The sequence below is a fragment of the Buteo buteo genome, chromosome Z, assembly GCF_964188355.1.
Source record: "Buteo buteo chromosome Z, bButBut1.hap1.1, whole genome shotgun sequence".
NCBI lineage: Eukaryota > Metazoa > Chordata > Aves > Accipitriformes > Accipitridae > Buteo > Buteo buteo.
In genome coordinates this window covers 24,410,986-24,428,515 of record NC_134204.1, presented here as the reverse complement: position 1 = coordinate 24,428,515, position 17,530 = coordinate 24,410,986, and positions in this window count along the sequence as shown.

Here is a 17,530-nt window from a genome sequence, read left to right as displayed (position 1 = left end):
TCTGAAGCACTGAATCTGTAAAAAACTGATAAGGGAAGCTAAAGATGACTGAAGACTCTGTGGATGGCAGGACTGAGTCCAATAAAAAATTGTCTTTGAAGTCTATTTTGAACAAGTGAAATTCTAACAATGCTATAGGCTCGTTGCTCAACAGAGATGGTAGATTTATTCACAATAGTGCAGAAGTAGAAGTCTTTATGAAACATTTCCATGCTGTATTTGAAATGAAGAGAGATCATGGAAGGATGATTCTTGCATGATGAAGCACTTTCTAGGCTATTCTTGACAAAGGACATTAAACAGCTACTGCATTTAATAATTTTTAAATGAACAGGCAGGGAAAACTTGCATCTAATTCCTAAAAGCACCATTTGAGGAACTCTCTGGCTCACTTATCTTAACACTTATTAAATCCTGAGCTACCTAGGAAATTCCAGAAGATTGAAAGAATTATAATGTCGTCCCAAGACGATGAGCAGGATAAATGCAGGAGCAGAAGATCTGCTAGAGAGGCAACATATGGTTTTAATAGATAAAATTTCATAGTGTAACAGATTTGCAACAGATTTATCAAAATTACTTTAAAAATATAGAAAAATCTGAATTTTTGCCCAGTTAAAACAGATGGCAGGGACTGCAGTGTTTCCAGACACCAGCTTCAAGTTTTGAAGGAGGCTCAAAATGAGGTAAAACAAAAAATTAATTGAGCTGTCTGACATATTCTCTAGTAAACAATTATTCATACCAAACAACTTGTCACAGCTCCATCAGTTATATGAGGTGCAGACTGGGATTAGTCAGGATGTAATTGGCAGCAATTACAATACTTCAGCAAATTTGAGAAAATGCATATCCTCCTGCTGATCTATGTTTGGTTACGTATTGCATTCTTGTGTTTATGCTTTTGTGAACACTGTCATTCAGCAGCTGCCTTCAAGACAACGTGCTCCATGCAAGCATTCATTTTGTATTATCATCAGACTTGTGCTCCTACCTGTACTGAGACATGCAAATTTAAGATTTCTCTTAATTTCTTAAAATCTGTCAGAAAAGTTCGATCATATCAATGCCCAACCAGTTTGCGTGACAAGAGCTGATGCGGGGCCAGGGCAAAGGCCATTGTTCTCTGAAAGTCCCATTGACAATGCTCCAAACCAAGAACAGAGACATCAAAACTGACCATTCCTGAAACTTTGGCAATCAACTTTCATCATCTGAGACACTCAGCTTGCTAAACTTTGAGTTCAGCTGGAAATGGGACAGGAATAGACATCAGGAATTAAAGCAAAGCCCAACACAAATTACTTTCAGAAACAAAACCAAACAGCTCAGGAACTCAAAGCCAACTATTGACCATTCAGCCCAAAGGACTCAGATGAGAGTTTTTGTGGATTTAGTGTGTGGCAGATATCTTTGCTTGCCTCAGGTTTTTTTCCTTTTTTTTTTTTTTTGAATCCATACATTATGTCTCTTGAAGCTAGCTGTTCCATCCCTCAAAGCCAATGTCACAAGCATGTGGCTTCTTACATTTTTACAAAATTGCATCCTTGGAGGATTGGGACAGAACATTGAGACTGCAATTCATCTCACCCCACAGGCATTGCTAGGGCATGGTTCATCTAGTCCTAAAGTAGGCATCCGAGATAGGTGAGACGAATCAAGACTTAAACCCCCTATTTCTCTGTCTTTTCTATAAACAGAAATAGGTCGCCCACCAGAAGTCAGTGTCTTCATTGTGGATATCTAAAGGCAGGAGACAAAAGTCCAAAACTTATCCTATCACAAAGTAGAAATAGCCTATGTGATTTCATTTTATCACCATTTCCCCATCTCTTAACAACCTCATGAATACAAGCAGCTCTTTAGTTTTCTAGGTCTGTTTGCAAGGACTTTTGTCATAATATCAGTCTATTACTTTAAAGGTCTGAAGTCTGGGTCAGTATACTTGTATGCGTATAGCTTTCCCACATCCCAAAGCTTTAAGCACTTGTTTACTAACCACAGCAAGAATCTCTAGACACCTGTGTAAATAGGTCTATTAGTTGCAGTTTTAAGCCAAGGTGGATCAACATTTATGCATTTTGCAGCTTTCTGTACAGGAGCAATTCTAATTCCTCTGCACTAACATCTAAACCATTTTTGGCTCTGTTCCATATCCTATTTTAAGTCTCATTGTCCTCGCAGTCATAAATGAAGGACATAATACTTTGTTTCACTTGTAAATGTCAAGAGGTGTAGCATTATCATCTATGTTACCAGCAGCACTAATAACATTGCAGACTAGACTGCTCTATCTTCATCAAAGGCTATGCATCAGTTGAGACACAGTGCTGATGATAACCTGAGTCAGCTATCAGTGAAAAGAGCTCTTTACTATGTAGGTCACTACCAGGGTTCATTTCAGCAAACACCTGCAAATCGCACTTCACCAGAAAAAAGATGTTCTTCTTGGCAAAAAACTTAAAAGCCAAGTGCAGAGAAGACACATGAATGTACACATATCCTTATGCCTTAAGTATGCACACAAGAAGCTCTTGGCAGCTTGCTGAGTATTTGTATAACTCCTCTCCTCCCACAATTTTGGTTTATTTTTGCATTGATTTTTTTCAGACTGTTTCCAAGCCACACTTCCACTCTACCTATTGAGAGGCCATAAGAAAGACAGCAGATCAAAGCCTGCTAGACACGTCATTAAAGCAGTATAAACATGTTGATATCTATGCCAGCAACAAAGGACACTACATAAAAAGACCTGGGGCTGAACTCCAAGCATGGTTGTACTGGAAAGATATTCCTGCATGTTAGCACAGTCAAAAACTCTTTTATTCATCCTCAGTTAACATCTGTCCTAGACAGCTATTCAGAGGAAAATTGCATGTTGGAGGGAAGAGTGCTGTGAATGACCAGCTAGGTTCACCAGGCATTCAAGTACAGGTTTTCCTCATTGTCTGCAGAGTCTTAAATTAATCTGCAATTTTTAGATTAATATTAAAATAAATTTACACTAATTTTTAGACTAATCTGCAATTAATCGACTTTTTATTTCCTTCACCATAATTAGCGGACTGGGAAGTTTATGAAAGAGACCTCCAAAGTATTTCTCAACACTGAAATCTAATTAGCTCAGTACAACTCATACTCACAACTAGTATGTTTAAATAATGCATCCCACTTCTGTTTGTCTACCATGGCTGCTGCTGTGGAATTTTTTCTATCTATTCTTCATATTCAAGGGAGGATGCATTTAGGGCACCTACATGTTTTTATGTACTTAAATTACACACTTTAGTATAAATTAATGTCCATTAAAATTATTTTTGTGTATTAAGTGAACCTTCCCCACTGGAATCCCCTTGCTCTGTTTTTTCATAAGCAGATAAATAAAAGAAATATCTTGACCTACCATGCACCATCTGGGTAAATGTCAGCTATATCCCTTCCTAGAGGGTTTGGGGTTTATTTCTCAAGAGGGCGGGTGTTGATTTTGCTTTTCTTGCCTACAGTTTGCACAGCTGAATAATTTAAAAAGGACTCAGTGCTGAAGGATAAAATGAAGATGGAGTATATTGTTTCTGGCTACAATCCCCAGTGCTGTAGGTGGCATTTTCTGCTAATAGAGCTTGCAGTAGTATTGCTAACAAAACCAGAGATTTGAATCATCATAATTAAGGTTGTGTCAAATGGGATTTTTCTTTGAAAAAAATACTTATATAAATAATACTAAGCACATATTTTTAATCTATATATCAGTTATATCCCTAAAAGAATTATTTGGTCTTTCAGTGAGCTCAATAAAATTTCTGGGTCCTAAATATGAGACCAAAATAGCAACTAGAGAACTGTTCAATGAGAAATGTTCTGTGCAAACATTTATTGCCTTTGAAACATGGCATTTTTCCCCATAATTAGTGAGCTGGCAAAAGGTATCAAACCTCAAATTCTCTTCCCATCAGTACAATAAAAGCTATCTGTAGCAGGGCTGACACTGATGAGATTCTATTGCAATAGATGCAGTGTAAGCATGTAACATGGGGCTTTGTCAAAATCAAAGCATTTGCAGCATAAATAAGAGAAACAGAAGTTTAGAAAGGTCAAAGTGAAGAAGCAATTTGCCCAAGGCTGTACACCAATTAAGTGCTACAGCTCCAAATTGACTCAAGATCCCTGGCCTAGCTAAATGATGTGCCTTCTGTTTGTGTGACAGTGTAGGGGAAGGTGTCTTTTTTGAAGAAATGCCATGATTCTGCACCAGGTGCTAATCACTGAACTTGTCTAATGGGGATCTGCTGTTGCCTGCACTCCAATCCTGTGTGCAACTCAACTCTGACATTTTCTGTGCAAAATTCAGTCTCTGGCAAAAAGAACTGCATGTGTGCAGCTGCACACTGTTGTTCTGCAGCATGTGTCTTCCTGCTCTGTATGTAGGGCTTTATTAACAGTGACAGTGTTTTGTAATTGAATATTCAGATAAATTCTACGTCAGGTCAAAATGGTTTATCTACGATCAATCTCCGATTGATTTGCCTGTACAGCCGAAGTATTTGCATATCTCCTCAAACACTGAGATGAGAACACACTGAGCAGCACAGTGAAGCATCCCTGAAGAGCCAGTAGTTACAGAAGGGTCAAGGTGAGGGTCAATACAATACCTGCTAAAGCAGCAGTGAAGTCATCATTTTGAATTTATTCTTATCTGAGGGACAACCTCATTTGCTCCTCTGTATTGAGGGAGGACAGAAGAAGGGAAGAAAGAAGGCATAGGTGGAAATGATAAAAAGGGCAGGAAAAAACAGACTTATGGAAAGAGGGAAGATACAGAAAGAACTGTGTAAGAAAAGTGGTAAAGAAATCCCTCCAAAAGCAATGTATTCTGCAGGAACGTCAAGAACCAGCAGCTCAATTGCTCTTTGCTATCTGAATTCTTTTCCTGCCTTCATCTCCCAAAGGCATGGCTCATGCTGGGGCTGGTAGACACCTCAGGAAACCATCAAAATCACCCCTCTACCTGAAAAAAGATCAGCTACATCTGTGTCTGTATCATTCCTGGCAGATGTTCATCTAACCTGCCCTTAAAGATGTCCCCAGATAGACACTGCACATCATTCCCAGGCAGCTTGCTCCAAACGATTACAAACAGCTTCCAGTCTGTAATTGGGTGGGTTTAAACATTTTCCTTGCAAAAATACCTTTAGACATTTCCGATTGCAGGTGCAGTATCTAGTCAAATGAAACCACACACCACAGCTTGCTTTTCTTAATTACTTGTCACAAATCATTTTCAGGCAATCCACATAGCAACTTTTGACATATGTGAAGACTAAAACCAATTAATTTAACCTCTTTCCTCTTAAGTAAAATTTTCTAGACCATCCAACATTTTAATCCTTCTGAACCCTCTGTATCCCCACTTCAAACATTTTATTGGACTGAGGCAATACTCCAGTGGGATACAGTAGTCCAGCTGAGGCGTTGCTGGTCCCAAGGAAAAATGGAGTATAACTTTGCACAACCCCACAGGCTGAAGTTTACATTATTAGCTGCAGGATATCTGTTCTTGGGTTTGTTTGGCAGAGGGGGAAAGGCAGGACACAATGTTATTGACTTGCACTTAGTTTGTGAGCCATAAAAACTACTAATAAGGATCTGCTACTTAAATAGTTCCCATCTTTTATTTGTGTGGCTGATTATTCCTGCCTAAACGCAGTTCCTTGTATGTATGCCCAGTAAATAGCATCCTATTTATTTCAGACCATACCTTCAAATTGTCAAGATCACTTTATATTCTAATCCTGTCCTCCAACATACTCACAGTCCCTTGCAGATTAGTGTCATTAGCAAACCTAATAAGCATGCTCTCATTTCTTTCATTTTTGGAGATCCCCTGAGATTATGACACTTTTATGACCTTGCTAAATTGTAGGGTTAAGACACATACTTTTCTGCAACACTTTAAAACAGCAACAAACAATCAAATGGACTTTGAGGATATTTGTCCTTAAGAATTCAATACAAGTCTCCAGGAAGACAGGCTATGTCCATACTGCCTTTGAAGAAAATCCCGAGGCCAGTGTCTCAGTGTTTTGTTCAGCTCCCTCACTGAGCCTCCCTCACAACCCCAAGCATGCCCAGCCACTGACACTCACTTCTCATACCAGTAAAGTCCACCAGGAAGGGGGGTGCAAGGAGCTCACCTGCCGTTTCCCTTCAGATATGCACCAGCTGCCTTCGAAGCCCCTTTGCAAACGGCCTTCTCTAGTGGGGAAGGTGCAGCAATTCAGACACAGCAGGGACCTAAACCTCTAACAGAGTAAGAAAACTTAAGGACGTTTGCCACACACCACAAAAAGGGCTGGGGTTGTCTGCTGGCTGCAGAGGTTACCAAAGATGCCAGACGTAACCGTCTCTGGAGTCACCAGTTCCACCAGGGCTGGGAGAGAACCCAGCTCCCTGCCAGGAGCACAGAGAGCCTGTGGTTTGTGGAAGCGCTCCTGCACTGATGGATTAAAATTTAATCTGATTCTGACTGCAACAGCAAGCTACAGATCCAGTCTGCCACCAGACCTGACAGAAAGCAGGAACTGGAACAAGACCTGCTCATGGTGCCTTCCCCACTCCCCATCAGAGCAATGGAGAATCAGGGAGTCACTCGGCAGAGAAATGCCAGCTTTTTAGGCTGTCGGACGCTGGTTAACATAACTGCTCAGTGCTACAGGCAACCTCAGTGTTGCTGAATCCCATTCCTTCTCCTTCTGGACCTGGAAATGCTCAGCTTTTCAAAAAAATCAAATCCCCAATCATTTTTCTTCAACTGATATGATTCCTAAATTTAGAGAAATGTGATCTCAGATGGAATTTAACTCATTGAAAGGTGTCTATTGTATTTAGGTGTTTGTGGGTTTAGTAGCTGTTTATTTGGAGAAAAGGAACAGACAACTTTATTTCCAAATAGCAAACTTACAGCTGTTCCCAACACCTCCAGCTACTTCATCTACTTCTGTCTAAACAGTCGTTTGAGAAAAAGCGTTATTTTCATGACAGGAGAAACAGCCTACACAAAAAAAAGTCTTTATCTGAAAGATTTCCGTAACCCTCAACACCACAATGGGAATTGTGCAAATGCTGAAAGATCCTGCTAATACTTACAAGAAAAACCACCTCACAAAACAAGTGAATGATGTATAGACTTGCTTGACACATTCAGATAAACATCCTTGAACAACAGCTGCTATAAGCTAAATGTGCTGCAAATAGACTGTTCAAAATTGCTGAGGAGGATAAGCTAATTAGACATTTAGGACCCTATCCCCTTCTTTCATTTTCCAGGTAATCAACTGAGCAATGTAAAGGGTCAGAATAACTCCCTCATACATACACTAAGGGAGGAACAGGAGGCTCTTGTTAGGCTCCTGATATAGGAAATTAGCTGATGACTTTTTGATAGAAGGAGATGGATTTCCTTTGCTGGAAATAGAGGGAAGTCATATTAGCATTAATAGATCTGTTCATGGAAAGGCCCATCATAATTAGTGATCATCATTTATCATCATCACAACTTCACCAAGAGATTCTAATCACTCCTTCACTCAATTACTCACAGAAAAAGAGTGGTATGTTAAAGCGTTGAATGCAGGAGACCACTTTATGCCTGGTAGAAGACATAGGATACCTGTGGCAGATTTGGAAAATTAATTTTACTTTTCCTTAGTTTAGCATAAGAAGAAAAAAAAAATGCCCATTTTGCCTTTTAAATCACCACAGTGCAAAGACACAGTTTTTGAAAGAAACTTAAATGGGACTCTTGTAGGTGCAGAAACTGAGGGAAAAATAGTTTACCTGTTCTCTGTATTTGTCTTTTCCTTCCCTTCACCCACATCTCCCAAATTCCAAAATCTTTTCTTAACACTGGATGTATTTCTCATGATGTATTTACTACATGAGATTAACTGCTTCCTCCTCAATCTCGTTCAGCTATAGCCAGCTGGCAAGAGAGGTAGAGTAGGTGAAGATGAGTGCTATACAGCTCCCAGGTCTGGGACACTTCTATATCACCAGCACCTGTGGTGAATCAGAGTTGGCACACCAGACATGATACACACTCATGCCATTTTCTCTTTTTTCTATCCCTCTGCCTGGGACTGTAACACAGAGCTGCAGTTCCTCCCTCCTAGAGAAAGTCGCAGGCTCCCAGAACAGCTAGGGTTGGAGAGGACATCTGGGGGTCATCTTGTCCAAAGTCCTGGAATGGATCCCCACATTTCTTGCTGCTTTAAGTCAATGAAATAGGAGACAGGAAAAAAAAAGCATTCCTGGGGCAACAGATCTCTTTGTTACAGATTACTTTAAATGATGAGAAAGGAGATACGTTTATTCATTACATTTATTCATCCCTCCTATCTCATGTAAGTTTAAAATGTCTTTGCTCTGCATCCTTTGTACAGTGCAGACTGCTGGGCATTAGCCAGCTGGGAGAGGGGAAGGGGGTCAGCTCCGTGGATTATTCCTATCACTTTGTTGCTACCTGTGAAATCCTCCCTTGTCCCTTCAGTCAGCGGGGTACACTGAATGCAGGAGGACTGAGTAAGAAGAGTGCAAAGTTCATAAATATGTTTATATATGTTTTTATTGCCAATAAAAGCTGACCCATTTGTAAGCAAGTTAAGGAGTACATTATAAAGTTTGGGGTGCCTAACTGCCTGCTAGACTAAATAGTGAGCTCCAAAAGATTATGTGTCTGTCACATCTGAAAATAAAGACCATTACTTTAAATTCAGAGACCAGGGTGTCACCAAGCTCTCTTCTCAGCGTTCATCTCACACCACCACGTTGCAGAAGGCTTAGTTACATTAAATATTTTGACCTACAACTCTTTTATATGGATTTTATACCTGATGGTCAGATAATGTTTTACATGCTCTGGCTCATGTGTTCTTTACCATTCTAACAGGGGTTTTTTTGAGCTTGTGGGTCTTTTATTCCTGGTATTATTTCCATGCATGTATTGCCTTGGATTTGCAATTTCTGCCATTTATTGCCAGTATTTTCAACAAAACTACTTCCATCCTTTACAGGAATATATAATCAGATTTTTCTGTTAGTTAGCACAAACTAGGAAAGTGAATCAGCATCCTTTATTACAAAAAGTAATAAACTACTACATAATTCAGAGATCATTGCATGACTATCTTTGCAGTACGATGTGCAATTGCTTAAATCTTGTCTGATTAGCAGAACAAAAGATTAAATACCTTTCAAAGTTGAAACAGGAACATAGTTTGTATGTATGGTGCCACCACCTCTTCTTATTCTATAGAATAAAATTATGTAAATGTTATTTGGATGCAGTAACATTTAGTGCCCCTGTGTTTGTTCTAGTGAATTTATTATTTCCTTTCAGTCAGTTTTAGCAGTGATCTTGTATTAGAACACATAGTATGTGTTTTCATTTAATTTTCTGCAGGCCTTTTTTGTTTGGCTCATTTATCTTTCCTTATCCCTTGAAACCATCTACAGTAATTCAGTTCACTACAGCTAGACCTTCTGACAGAGACAGAAATAATCAGCTCCAGGCACTGCTGATTCCAAAGTCAGCTAACAAGTATCTCATGATTCTTACAATTTTATGCTCTTTAGATTAACAGAGACTTTCGGACAGCATTTCTTTCTCCTTTGTCCTGTCAAAAAGTTCCTCCTTCCTCTTCTATTTCTACTGAAACACAGTTTGAGTAGTTGTACAAAACCAAATCACACAGAGATATAATGAAATAAAATTCTCAAGCTGTTGTTCCTGATACTAGTTAATGTCTCTCAAAACTTTTCCTTCCAAAGTAGAGTAGTGTCATAGAATATTTCAATATGGAACAATTTTTTAGTTAAAATCATTTAAAACATAAGGCAAACTTGTGTAAATACAATATCCATTCTCCTTAAGCTTGATTAAAGGAACAAATGGTTCTTAAAAGTTATATTGTGGTTTATAGTTATGTTAGTGTACTTAATGTAAGTGATTAGAATGATTTCTCTTTTCCTACCAAAGGCAGAGTTCATGAAAATTTCCCAAGTAACAGGTATACAACCTTGGTAGTCACAGTCCAAGCTCTCCATGCTGTCTAGTAGTGTATTACAGGTCTGTTCTGGAGTACCATTTTAGATAGGAAAGCCCTTTGCCTAGTCCTAGGATAAGACACTGTCCTCAGAGTTTTTTCTTATCTAAACATAAGGATAGTGTTTTGTTCAGAACACCTGGCTGGTATTTCTGTTGTACAGGGAACCTAACTCATAAATTGACATTCCTTTTGCCCCATCCAACCTGCACTTGGATGTTTCCAGCGATGGGGCATCTACCACCTCCCTGAGCAATCTGTTCCAGTGTTTCACTATCCTCGTCATAAAAAATTTCTTCCTCATGTTTAGTCTGAATCTACCCTCTTTTAGTTTAAAACCATTACCCCTTGTCCTATCACAACAGGCCCTGCTAAAAAGTTTGTCCCTATCCTTCTTATAAGCCCCCTTTAAGTATTCAAAGGCTGCAGTAAGGTATCCCCAGAGCCTTCTCCAGGCTGAACAACCCCAACTCTCTCAGCCTTTCCTCACAGGAGAGGTGTTCCAGCCCTCTGAACATTTTTGTGGCCCTCCTCTGGACTCGTTCCAACAGGTCCATGTCTTTCCTGTACTGAGGACCCCAGAGTTGGATGCAGTACTGCAGGTGGGGTCTCACCAGAGCAGAGTGGAGGGGCAGAATCATCTCCCTTGACCTGCTGGCCACGCTTCTTTTGATGCAGCCCAGGATACAGTTGGCTTTCTGGGCCGTGAGCGCACGTTGCCGGGTCACATCCAGCTTTTCATCCACCAGTATCCCTAAGTCCTTCTCGGCAGGGCTGCTCTCAATCTCTTAATCCCTGAGCCTGTATAGACGTCAGGGGTTACCCTGATCCAGGTGCAGGACCTCACACTTGTCCTTGTTGAACCTCCTGAGGTTCACATCAGCCCACTTCTCAAGCTTGTCCAGGTCCCTCTGGATGGCATCCCATCCCTCGGGCATGTCAACTGCACCACTCAGCTTGGTGTCATCCGCAAACTTGCTGAGGGTGCACTCAATCTCACTATGTCATTGATGAAAATATTAAACAGTACTGGTCCCAATATGGACCCGAGGGACACCACTCATCACCGATCTCCATCTCGGTATTGAACTGTTGACCACCGCTCTCTGGATGCAACCATCCAACCAATTCCTCATCCTCTTAGCAGTCCATCCATCAAATCCATCTCTCTCTAATTTATAAAGAACGATGTTGTGGGGGACCATGACAAAGGCGTTACAGAAGTGCAGGTAGATGACATATATAGCTCTTCCATTGTCCACTAATGTAGTCACTCCATCATATAATGCTACTAGGTTGGTCAGGCAGGACTTGTCCTTGGTGAAGCCATGCTGCCTGCCTCGAATCACCCCCCGGTCCTCCATCTGCTTTAGCATGGCTTTTAGGAGGATCTGTTCCATGATCTTTCCAGGCACAGAGGTGAGACTGACAGGTTGGTAGTTCCCAGGGACCTCCTTTCTACCCTTTTTAAAAATGGGTGCAATGTTTGCCTTTTTCCAGTCTCTGGGGACTTCATCTGACTGCCATGACTTTTCAAGTGTCATGGAGAGTGGCTTGGTAACTACATCAGCCAATTCCCTCAGGTGTCTGGAATGCATCTCATCAGGTCCCATAGACTTATGCATGCGCAGGTTCCTCAGGTGGTCACAAACCTGATCTTTTCTGACAGTGGGAGGGACTTTGCTCCCCCAGTCCCTGTCTTGCAGTCCATCCACTCAAGAGGTGTGGGAGGAGAGCTTGTCAGTGAAGGCTGAGGCAAAAAAGTTGTTGAGTACCTCAGCCTTCTCCTCTTCTGTTGTTACTAGTTTGCCAGTCTTGCTCATTGGGGGGTACACTTTCTTTGACCTTCCTTTTCTGGCTGATGTACCTGTAGAAGCCATTCTTACTATTCTTTGCGTTCCTTGCCAAGTTCAGCTCCAGATGTGCCTTGGCCTTCCTGACCTCATCCCTACATAACCAGTCAGCAACCTTATACTCTTCCCAGGACACCTGTCCCTGCTTCCACTGCCTGTGCATTTCCTTCTTGCCCTTTAGTTTGACCAGCAGGTCTCAAGTCATCCATGCCAGTCTCTTGCCTCTCTTTCCTGATTTCTTACACCTGGGGATCAAGAGCTATCACACTCTATGGCAAGTGTCTGTAAAGATGTGCCAGCTCTTTTCTGCTCCCTTGTCCCTGAGGTCAGTTTCCCAGGGGGTCCTATTGACTAACTCCTTGAACAGCTGGAATTTTGCTTTTCTAAAATTCAGGGTCTTGACTTTACTCTTCACCTGACCCGTATCCCTCAGGACTGCAAACTCCACATGATTAGTGCATGATCACTGCAGCTCAGGCTGCCTCCAGTCTTGATGTCACCAATCAGCTCACTTGTGTTGGTGATCATCAGGTCCAGTATCACATCCCCTCTGGTAAGGCTGGTTTTTACCTGCTTTAAAAAGTTATCTTCAATGCATTCCAGGAGCCTCCTGGATTGCTACAGCTAGCCATGCTACTTCTCCAGCAGATGTTGGGGTGGTTGAAGTCCCCCAGGAGGACAAGAGCCTGCAAGCATGATGCCTCCTGTAGCTGGAGTAAGAAGGCTTCGTCAGTCAGGTGGCCTGTACTAGACACCAATCACAAGGTTCTCTTTGTTGCCTTGGTGTCTAATTCTTACCCATAAGCTTTGAACCTGCTCGTGGATATCCTTCAGAGACAGCTCTTCACACTTGTGGTTTAACCCCAGCCAGCAACTAAGCACCACGCAGCTGCTCACTCACTCCTCCTCCCCCTCCCTAGTGGGATGGAAAGGAGAATCAAAAACAAGTAAAAGTCATCGGTTGAGATAAGAACAGTTTAATAATTGACATTAAAAAAATATATGTTATAATAATAATAATTGTAGTGAAAAGGAAGATAACAAGAGAGTGAAATATAATCCAAGAAGGACAAGTGACACACAATGCAATTGCTCACCACCCACTGTCTGACACTCAGCCAGTCCCTGAGCAGTGAACCGCCCCTCCTGGCCAACTCCCCCCGCTTTATATACTGGAGACACACATTTAGCAAAAGCCACCTGTTTAGTACAGTACACACATAAAAGTGTTGACTGGGCAGGCCAGCCCGATTGACTGGACACTATATCACATGGTATGGAATACCCTGTTGGCCACTTTGGGTCAGCTGCCCTGGCTGTGTCCCCTCCCAACTGCTTGTGCCCCTGCAGCCTTCTTGCTGGCTGGGCATGAGAAGCTGAGGAATCCTTGACTTAGTATAAACACTACTTAGCAACAACTGAAAACATCAGTGTTATCAACATTCTTCTCATACTAAATCTGAAACACAACATTATAGCAGATGCTAGGAAGAAAATTAACTCTACCTCAGCAAAAATCAGGACAACACTCTTTCCCTTTCTTGATGTAGAGGGCAACATCTCCACCCCTTCTTCCTCACCTGTCCCTTCTGAACAGCCTGTAGCCATCGATGGCTGCACTCCAGTCATGGGGTTCATCCCACCAACTTTCAGGAATGGCAACTATCTTCAAGATGTATTACAAAATTGAACTAATAAAACAGCTTCAGACAGAAACATTCAGTGCAAAATGCTTCTTTCCCTTTCAAAATTTGTTTGGAATCAATATTATTCAGTTTAATTTTGGCCTGATATTTGCCACCAATTACCAAGTGAAGAATGAAATACAGGCACAAGATCTTTTTATTTTTGGTCTGATACTTGTTAACATCACTCCTTGTTCTGCATTTCTCCATTACTTTTTCTCTATTTCAACAAAGATAAACTATTTGTCCTCATCTTCAATGTCCCTCATGGATAATCACAACCCTATTACCATTCTGTGTTGAGGAGTTAACTCCCATCACCAAATGGCCCACATTGTCCTCCCAGTCTTTAAATGTTTTCTTCCTTCTTTTTTTATGTTCCTTGTACTTATGTTCACTGGACACATTTGCAGAAGTATCAAATCATTGCCATTCAGATTCCTTCTTCAAACTCACTGGAAAACTTTCAAAGAATGAAAGAATTATTTGGCATTTTTTTGTGTTGATATTGCTGGCTATCAATCTGACTAATAATGTTTCATTACTTCCTTTTTACCCCCTCATCTGGCTGTATTCATACATAGTTTTGACACCACCTGGGATAGTTCCTGTCTTTTTTCTTTTGTCTGGGTGATACCTAACAAAATGAAGTCCAAATCTATGCAGAGGTCCCCGTATACAATTTGTAGAGTAAAGACAGAATGAAAGAAAACTGTAATCCATCAGCACTGCACTTACTGTATGGAATATTTTGAGGTATCAGATACACTGCTTAGTGAATCTAGTATGTCTATAAATGTTCCATGGATTTCTTTAGTATTTTCCCTGATGCATTAAAAAGAAATTTACATGGATTGACTACAACTAACTCTTAATAACAATTTTTTAAATCCTTTATTTTTGTGTGTTGGACACTGTAAACTTGTTGTGGCATTAAGGTTAAAATTTTGTAATAAAGGGTTACCTGCTGAACTATGAGATTGTGCAGCCAGGGAAACAAATTATATTCTAGTCCACATACCTCTGTAAAGTAGATGTCATTTAGGAGAAGCCTTTAAAAAGAGATTTCTTAATTGGAAAAACATCCTTTTCAGTCACAAGTGGCTGAGCTGAAGTGTGTCCTCAGAATATCAATATGAGCTGAAGCTATTAAAATGTCATGGTTAACTTTTTTAAAAAGCCTAATTTAATTAGAAAATAATAATCAGAGTATTCTTACCAGTAAGAAACGTCTGCCTCAGATGAACGTTCTGTAAACTCTCAATTTCAATGGATAACACTCTACTGGAAAAGATTCAGCATGTGAACAATGAGATTGAGTTTGCAAATACTGTGATTAACTTACAGTTTTTGCTATTGGAGGTAATTGCTGGACCATGCTGGAGGGCAGGGACAATTTACTTCCTAATCACACCTAATAAAATGTTTTTGCACATGTCAGCAGCTCTTAAACATAAGATTAAAAAAAAAAAACAGACCAATCAATGTTCTTATACACAGTGTAGTTTCCTTGCTTTTCCTGAAATCAATGAGAGCAGAGACCTCATGAACTGAAGGAAAAAGGCAGCATGGCACCTTACAGGGTATTTCTTCATTTAAACCTCTGTGAGTTAGAGCCTCCCTCTAGCTAGCATTTTGTGGGCATATTTTCATCCAAATGAAAATATTACATCCTATGTCAGGGCTGGAGAGATGCTTCATTTTAGTGCAGGGGATGCGGGAATCAAAGCAGCCATATTAAATGGAACTAGATTATCTGAGGCAAATTGTGGGTCTAGGACATACCTATGGTGGCATTCTAACCTGTGCGGTATCTGGAGATCAGCTGATACAACAACTTGGAAAGATTACTCAACAGCTTCCATACTTAGAAATAAATATCCAAAAGACCCCCACTGGATGTGGGTCCAGAGAATCACTGTTTGGGAAAAACAACACAGGAATGTTGTGACAGAACACTTAGGACCAATGTTTTTAAAAAGACACTTTTAAGGCGCAGAATGATATTTCTACTTCTGTTTGCTAGCCAGGGCCACTGAGATCACCAAAGCCAGTCTGCATGGGACGGTAGCAGGCTACAGTAGCAGTTAATTTACTTGAAATGTGTTCTTTGTCCACATTCAGGTTGGTTTTAATTGGATTGACTCTTGGTTGTGAAGTTATCCTGACTGGATCTCATCCGTCTAATCATGGTGGGCAGCCAGAAGTGTCCCTTTCAGTAATGACCATTTTGGGTCCTCATATTCCCTGACAGAGGATTTGGCCTTTGTTTCATACTTCATAATCAGAGTTGGTAGGAGAAGAGACATGGGAAAATATATCACACTCAACCCTTTTCCCCCAGGAACTCAATTTCTCACTTCAGACGTTTCATGGGGTTTCACCAGAAGGGGAGTCATTGGAAGAACGAACACATTTACACCCCGGAGATCTGGGTGCTGCTCTAAAACCCTATGAAAATGGTCACACCAGGTCTGCTGTGGAGAACAGTGTAACACATCTTATTACAAAATAAGGAGGGAAGGAAGGCAGGCATGGGCTGGGTTGTCCTAATCTAAGTATGACAGAGCTAAGATTTTCTCTCTGCCTGAGTATCACTGGCCTCCCTTCACACAACACAGCTGGTTTAGGAATTTCTTCACTGAATTTCTCTGTAGTGTGATATTCCATGGGCACTGCCTGCTTTTGTCAACCAGCTCCTTCCTGGGTTACTCTCAGCTTGCTGTCCTTTCTCGCTTCAGCAGGCTCCATACAACTACAAAATGCTGGCACCAGACAGGTTAAAAAATAAAATACAATCAGATCTTTATACCTCTACACAGAGACACACATTGTGCATTTTGCCTTTAGGTACAGAAAGCTTTAAAAAAAAGACTGATAGAAAAGATACCCTAACTTATAACATTGAGAGTGCACTCAACCTTCCCTAAAGTTGAGATTTCAAGAAATAAGTGGCTCAAATCAGGCTACGGAGACGTGTCAGAAATCACGGCTCTTTTAAGGCACGATTGTGTACTCACCTCTGTAACAATTGCTACAGAGTGCTACTAATTTTGCAGCTCTCTTTATGCTGATTTATAAGTATTATATGAAAGAAATTGGAGCAAAAAGAGGCTTTTAATTCTAGCAAAGCAATGTATTCAGGACTGCCACTGTGGCTGCTATCTCCTTCTCTTCCTATGCCACTTGGGAAGACCCTGAAAGGTAGCACTGCGTCTCTCCCTGGTTCACCCCCTGCCTTTTTGAACAGGTGACTTCTGCAGCTCGGTGGCCACTTGCCACCAGTCCAGGTGTACAGGTACCGCCCTCGCCTCCTCCGCACTCTCAGGCAGCGCATAGGCAGGGGCCCCTGCGGCCAGCCAGCCTGCAGGAACAGCTGTTTCCTCATCTGATCAAGGTGGGGGAGCCAAGGCTTTGCCAGCTGTGAACCCAGCTGGCATTTGACCGTGTTGTTGGGTATCTGAAGCAGCTTCCAACAACCAGAAGCTACTCTGTGCTGTTCACTTTGCCACTCAGTATTGCTCCAGATTCTTGCTCCTTCCTCCGAAATACTTCCAAGCACTCCAGATCGGATTTATTCCCACCATGTCTCATTCTCTGTACTAAACTTCATTTTGTAATGGCATTTTTTAATATCCTGACTTTTAAAACAGACTCTGATCACAGTCTCATCTATCTTTAGTGTTTCATAGTCTTAACTCCGTTGCCTTGACAGCAGTTGCTATATCTAACCCTAGTCCAGTCTGGATCTAATCACTGAGTTGTATAACAAGGTTGTGTAAAACACAAGCACATTAGACTCCTCCAAAATTACTGATCACCCCACACTAAAAAGAAAATGCAATTTCAGCTTCAAATATACAGCCCTTGCTACAGGGCACATGTGCTAGGG